The sequence below is a fragment of the Camelus bactrianus genome, chromosome 7 (assembly GCF_048773025.1).
Source record: "Camelus bactrianus isolate YW-2024 breed Bactrian camel chromosome 7, ASM4877302v1, whole genome shotgun sequence".
Classification (NCBI taxonomy): Eukaryota; Metazoa; Chordata; class Mammalia; order Artiodactyla; family Camelidae; genus Camelus; species Camelus bactrianus.
The window spans coordinates 45,514,921-45,522,453 of record NC_133545.1 but is presented as its reverse complement, the minus strand read 5'-3'; positions in this window follow the sequence as shown (position 1 = coordinate 45,522,453).

Here is a 7,533-nt window from a genome sequence, read left to right as displayed (position 1 = left end):
ATCTGTGTTGTTTTTAAGCCGTTCAGTCTATGGTAATTTGTGACAGCAGTCCAAGTGGACTAAGACATCCCTAAGAAACAAGAATTTGATTTAAGAAATTCAATAATAGTAAACTTAAAAAAATTGCAAAACTATATTCCAAGAGATTCCCTAGTAGTATTTCTGAAACATTTTCAGCCTAACGACCCTTCCTGGAATAGGTTTAAAGGCATCATAGCACCCATCTATCATTGCAAATAATGATAACAATCCAACCAGTTACAGTAAGAACAATTCAACCTTCATTAATGAGATGCCTGTGAGCAACATAGCCATTATCAAGTAAATCTGTAAGAATTTATGAAGCTCTCCTCTGATCTTAGCTTTATTCTACATTCTAAGAGGTATAAATTGTGTATAAGTTTTTCACAGATGCCACTGTGTTTTTATTTTGATCCTTTTAATACTCGAGCTGGGGATTTAATATTCAAGCTGGGGATTATTCCTTCTATTTTCACAGGTGAGGAGACTGAGGCCCAGGGAAAGTAAGTGACTTTCCCCACCTCATTCAGATTAGGGGAACTTGACAGCAGCTGCTCTATTTGCAAACTTTGCCCTGCCCACTGATGTCTCATGGAAGAAGTAAGTCAAGATCAGGATGTAAATAACCTAGCTAAGAACATAATTGTGGCACAGATTAGAGAATAACAAAGTACTAAACCATGAGAAAGGCATTTAGAAAAGGGAATGAGAGGTGGGGATACAGCTCAGTGATAGAGTGCCTGATTAGCATGCACGAGATCCTGGGTTCAATCCCCAGTACCTCCATTAACAACAACAACAAAAAAGAGAGAGAGAAGGGGGTGAGTGTGGGCAGAATTAGCTAGAAAGGGCTTCATGGAGAATGTGAATGTTGAGCTGGGATTGAGGACATTCTGGGTGAGGTGACCAGCTAAGCTCAACACAGAGGTGGGTCAGCAGGGTGGCCAGGGTTGGCTGGACAAAGCAGGTTCCAGAATGGCTAAACTCATTCATCCATTCATTCATTCACACACTTACCATTATTTGAGCACCCAAAGCTGGACCCTGCACTAAGGACTGGGATATAAAGCTCAATAATAGCTTCTCAGGAAGTTTACCATCTAGTGAGGGAGGCAGATAATTACAGTGCATTGTTGAAAGTGCAGAGAAGGGAGAGTTAGAGTTTTTGGTGTTAGGTGCCTCCTTTCCACTCATACCTCCCTTTGTAGTCTCCTGACAAAGGAGCTGTAGATTTAAAAATCGATTGCCAAACAGAGAACAAAGTACCAGGTGGGCAAGTATCCAAAGAGGCCAAATGCAAGGCTGCCCTAAACTGAGTCAGGGTGCCTGGCTGCTGCCTGAGCCTCTAAAGCAGCCCAGCCCCAACACCAGATCTCAGCATCCCGGCAGGGAGTGGCAGGAACAGTGAGGTCTGTGGGCAGCCTCCCAAATCCACTTAACCAAACAACCACATAGACAAGAAGAGCCAGCCTGCCACATCCAGTAGCAGATGGAAGAAGAGAAGGGACCCTCATGAATGCCTATTACCTTCTGGTACAGCGTCCCTGCCCACAGTGCAATGTGGCCTCAAGAATCAGTCAGAAGAGCAGCTTCAATTCATTCAGAGGGAGCTCGTAAAGAGAATAGAGGAGGAAGGGTCCAGAAGCCTCTACTGGCCAAGATTAAAACAAGCCCTTTGAATTCAGTACACTTGGCTGTTATTCCGTACTTCAGGACAGAGGTATCTCCTCCCTTTCTAACAGGAAATGGGTATGAGGTGTTTCAGGAGCTGTGAAGGGGCACCCACCCCAGGCAGGTAGAGCAGTGGAGGCAGGTCAGACTTCCTGGAGCTGCTGATGCTTGAGCTGAGGTTTGAAGGCAGAGCACCAACTGCCAGATGAAGAACGCAAGATAGGAGGTAGAGAACATGCGGGTAGGAGAGAGCAATGCATAGTTCGAGTAGTTTTTAATTATTCTTGATTCCTATGCTTTGAAAGTTATCACGTGCTAGGCTTGGACCCCTGAGTTACTATTATAAAGGGAAAATCCCGTTCAGGATGAAATCACGTCCCATAGCTGCCCCCACCTCTTTTTTTCCTAGGCATTTTCTCCCTCTCCAATCCCAACTGCTCTTCCTATAGACTTGGCTCTGGGGAAAAACCAGCCCCTCTAACAGTATTCTTCATTTAGCCAAATCAGGACTCGCCTTCTCAGCCTGAGCTATCTTAATCGTGATCTTATGGGCCAGACTTACAAGTTCAAAGAATAAATGTTTTAGGATTGGTTCTGCTCCCTAATTCAGGAAGGAGGCAAGTCACTATCTCTTTTTACAATATTTTAGTTTCCTAAATACCTTTCAGCCTCTTTCTCCTGCCTAAACGAGGGTCAGGACAGAGGAGCAGACATAAGGAGAAGGAACACTCAGCACTGGTTTGGGACTTCCACACCATAGTACAAGGCTTCCCACTATGTTAAGATGACTGTCCAAAGCCAGGCCTGTGTGCAGACTCCACATGCCATACTGATGACAGGAAAGCAACATGAGGGTGAGTAATTGTTCCCTTCTTTCTTTCTAATACATACGCATTATGCTTATATGGTTACTTATTACTATGTATACAACAAAGTTTTTCTCCTCTATGCAGAACATTGAAATCAGTTACAATGTCATCCGAATTCAACAAATACCTTTCCCATCATCATAAAGGAAAGCAGCCCTTTGAATGAGATGTTTCAGTGGAATATTCTTCCATTGTGCTTTGTGGGTAGGAGGATTATGATATAGTCACGATGAAACTATTGCCTTTTCTTCTGCCTATTAATTAGCACAGTGTGAAATCACACGATCTTTTTCTCTTTTTCAAATTGGAGTGAAATAACATATAATTAATTGTATATCACCCCAGCTCATTTTTTAATGTGCTAAGTAGTAGCTATCAATTTGAGTTTGTTCTAATGCTGCAGGATGGAAACGCTTTGCAGTGATGGGAATAGGGTGATTGTGCAGATGATACCTGCTTTGCTGCCTGACATGTAGTAGGTGCACAGTGAGAACCAGTGCAGTCTGGGTTGATTATGATGATTGGGAGTGATCCCGGAGGAGCCAGAACCAATGCAATGCTTGGTGAACAACCTCAAAGGATTATTCGCCATCCTTTGGGAGATGTAGGTACCATCTATGCAGGACCTTGACAAAAGTATAGGATTTTAATTACCCATAACTTCCTGGTGCTCTCAGAGTTGCTGGTTAATAGAGTATTCTTTCTCATCATCTTAGGCATTTGATTCACCTTAGATTACCTTTAGTATCAAGTTCAAAAAGAACTTTCTTTTCAACCTTGAATATTGTGGTTCTAATATTCTCTGAAATACCTTTAGGTCACCAATAATTCTTCCCTGGTTTTGAGTTTAATGATAATTTTGGAGTTCTCGCAAATTGTTACCACTTACGTTGCTAATTTATTGACATATTATAAAGATGCTCTATTGACATATTACACATTTTACTAATGTATTGATTCTAATTTGGGGTGACTCTAGTTTGTCCTTAGGCAAATTATTTTGATATTTAAACTTGTAAAGGATTTGGTCCTTTAAAAAAAAACAACACTGTTTTACCTACAAGACACAGATTCCTTTAATTCCCAAACTAATTCTAATTTCAGGATTCTTTGTTTTCCCAAAAGTTAATTGAGTTTGAAACTTGATTTGTTCAATGTACTTGTTTGAAATTTGACTTGATTCATTAGTTTGGTTGCTTCACTATGATATTATGAAGCAATTTAAAGTAGAAATGAGAACCTTTGGGTAGAATATAAAAACCACATTTTACTCTTTCTTCTCACTCAGTAACACCTTGCTCTTTGAATATCATCTACTTGGGAGAATAGCATCGTTCAAATGATTATTCAATTAAAGTTTGCCTAGAATAACTTGAATGTTATTTGTTCTTATTTCTACATCTTTTCTATCGCTGGCAAGTCTTTTCAAATCATAGTGACCTGCTAAATTAACTGGCCTGTGAATTTCCATGCAAGAATAAGCAATGTTGGCAAGAACATACTTAATATAGTCATTCCTCCTAACAGACTGAATTATTGACCAAGTTATAATGGAGCCAGCTGATCTCTGATGAGTTTCTAGAGTCCCAAGGATGTTATCAATTCCTGAAACATTTATTGAATAGTCTCTCTGTGACAGGCACTCTGCTAGATCCTAAGTGTTATATAAAGATGAGTGTGACAGTTTCTCTGCTCTTAAAGACCTAGCAATTTATGAAGGAGATAGACACATGCTTAAGTGACTGTACTACAAGGCAGATAATAATTGAGGTTTAAATAGAAGCATAAAGTAATTACCATGGGAGAACAGGGGAGGCTGAAATCATTTCCACTTGTGTGTGTAGGGAGAGGGCAGTGTTACTCGAAGTGGACTCTGGTGAATGGCAGTTGTTCAATAGTTTGCTCTTTACTACTGTGGATCTCAAGGTCATTATTAAGTTCGTTATATCCTTAGAAAAAAGGCTGTGCTGGTGCCCAAGCAAGCTCCCTGTGGGATTCTGAGAGGGCTGTCTGGGGACCTGGTGATTGGCCATCCATTTTGGAGTCAGCATCAATTGTCTGAGTTGATACAAATGGGAAGCAGGATGAGAGTGAAGACGGTGGCGGCGGGGATAGGATGGCGTCTGATGCTCTCTTAATACTCACATCTCCACCTTGAAAATGAGGGGCTCGTTTGGGCAACAAAACTAAAAGTACCATGTTTTTGGAAGAAGTGGTATTCTAGGCAGAGGACAGGCTACACTGGGGTCTAAGTGGCGAAGTGTAACAGGAGAGATATTTCTCTTTTCTCCCACACTCAGCCCCTGGGGCCTCAGGCGACTGTCAGAGATCAAGTGTGGAGCCCAGCAGTGTAACAGAACGAACTCTGCACTTGACATAGCAGGCTTCTCACGAAGGGCTCCAGCAGCTATGACTGACACAGGCAGATCACTTTGGGGTGCTGGCCTTGAAGGGTCCCCCATCATTCTGGTTTTCCCAGGACTTTCCCAGGTTTAGCACTGAAAATCCTTCATTCCAGAAAACCCTTCAGTTCCAGGCAAACCGGGGCAGTGGATCACCCGACTTGGGAAACAATCCACTATTTGTGATCTCGTTTTAAGGGAAAATATGTTCTGAGTGCCAAACTACTTACAAGTGAGGATCTCAACCAGTCATCAGCCTCTACACGCCTGAACACAAACGTTCAACTGCATGTTCTTTTCCTAACTGAACTTACAGTACCCTATTTTCTCTAGATAATTGTGAAAGGTGATTTAAAAATATTCCCAAGATAGGAAAACACCAGCTGTGAAGACATTAAGAATGTCTTTTCATTTCTAGACCAGCCACTTTCTTATTCTAACAGTATGAACACATTGCTTCCGTGAATGCATAAATATTTAATTTCATGGATAATTAACTCTTTATAAGAAAAATGATTTCAACTTGAAATCTTAAATAGCTATTTGCCTTCTGAAGTTATAAGTTTTGCAGGTTTTTTTTTTTTGTGATAAGAAATAGGATGTGAGGGAGCTAATATTTGTTGACAAGCTGGTATAAACTGGCCCTTTATTTACTTTAATTCTTTTAATCCTCATAAAAAATAGGAAACACAAGTAAGGCTGGACATATTTTACAGATGAGGAAACTGAGGCATAGAAAGGTGAAATGAAACTAGGCAACAAAGCTGGTAAGTCGTGGGGTTGGAACTCCAACCCAGGCCAGTTTGACTTACCTCTGGGGATTTTAAATCATTATTATTCTCTCAGTAGAATTCTAACCTACTGTTTCATTATGTATGATCACCATGGTCATAAATGCCAGGCAGCATAGAGAACTGCTGAGGTGGACTATGGAGTCAGAAAAGACTGGCCTCTTTTATCATTATGCAGTGACGCCCCTCTACTCCCTAAATGCATTCCCTGAGAGTCCAGTGTGTCTAATACTAATCCAGCTACACTAGCTTTTTAAACTTTGGTATTTACCTATCTTCTTTCATCCATTTACCTTCAACCTTTCTGAGCCTTCAAGTTCTAGTTGTAGCTGTTATTTAAAAAATGGTAATTTAAAAAGTAAATAGTAAGCCCTTTTAACCAGCAAGTTTAGACTGTTTACATTTACTATGATTATTCATGTGTTTTGATTTATTTCTGCCATCTTACTGTGTTCTGTTTCTTTACTTCCTTTTTTCTATTTCTTGCCTTCTGTGGAATAAGTCATTTCCTCCTCTTTTTTTCCTCTACTAGTTTGTGTATTATATTTTCTTTCCTTCTTCTGAACAACATAATGGCATTAGAATGAGTTCAGCTCCAATAACCTCTAGCCATTTTGCTTGTCTGTCCTCCCAAACTAGACATTATTATTTCTGTTTATTTTATGTGGTCAGTGGTTACTTATATGTACCCCTGTCCAGCTATTTTTTGTTCACTGTTGCTACTTTCAGTATATTTCTTCATTCTGCGTTCCATTTCCTTCTTCCTAAAGTTTATCCTTCAGTAGTTTGTTTAGACAGGGTCTTGAAATGGTAAATTCTTTCAGCCTTTTTCTGAAAATGTCTTACTTCACTTTACCTGGACACAGTATTCTACATCTCCAGTTATTTTTCCCCGACACTCTGCAGCAGGAATTCCACTGACTCTTAGCCTCCCTGTTGATTTTCAGAAATCTGTAGTCTTTCAAATTCGCTTTCTTCTGTAGACCATCTACCTTTTCCTCTAGGGTTGCTTTTAAGAATCTGTCTTTGTCATGGTGGTCTGAAATTTCACAATGATGTGTTAAGACAAAAGATTTCATGTTTTTAACTCTAAGGATTCAGGTCTTGTATCAGCTCATGGACACTCTCTCTTTGAATGTTGCTTCTCTCTTATTTTCTCTCTTCTTTTGTTCTTGAAATTCTCTTGACTAAACCTTCTTATTCTATATTGCAAATTTTAAAATTGCTTTCTTATTTCTCATCTGTTTATTTATCGATGCTGTGTTCTGAATGACTTCTTTAAATCTGCTTGCTAGTGTCTGACTTTCTCTCCAGCAAGTCTAATCTGCTGCTTAACCCATCCATTGAGTTTTAATTTTAATGGCTTTCATTTTAAATGATATTTAGAATTTCTATTTTGTTGTTTTGAATTTTTCTATTTTTTCACAATCACTTATTCTTTACTTAAGGCTTTGATTCATTTTTATGTTTCTCATTATTTGAATTGTTTTAAATACAGCTCTGTTATGTGCTCTTCCAGATTGTTGGCTTGTATTTCAAGTCCTCGAGGCTCTACTGCCCAGTGTGTTCCATTTTCTCACTCCTACTCCTCTTTTTTTCCCCATCCCTATAGAGACTCCATAAAACTTGGATTAGGAAATGTTTCTTCCTTCAAGGTGGTTTTGTGTCTGCACCTACCAGGTGACTCACCAACCACTTAATGTTGATTTCTCAGCTTCGTGTGTCCTGGATTATGGAGGTAGTCTAAATTTAACTTTTCAACCCACATGAGGGTCAACA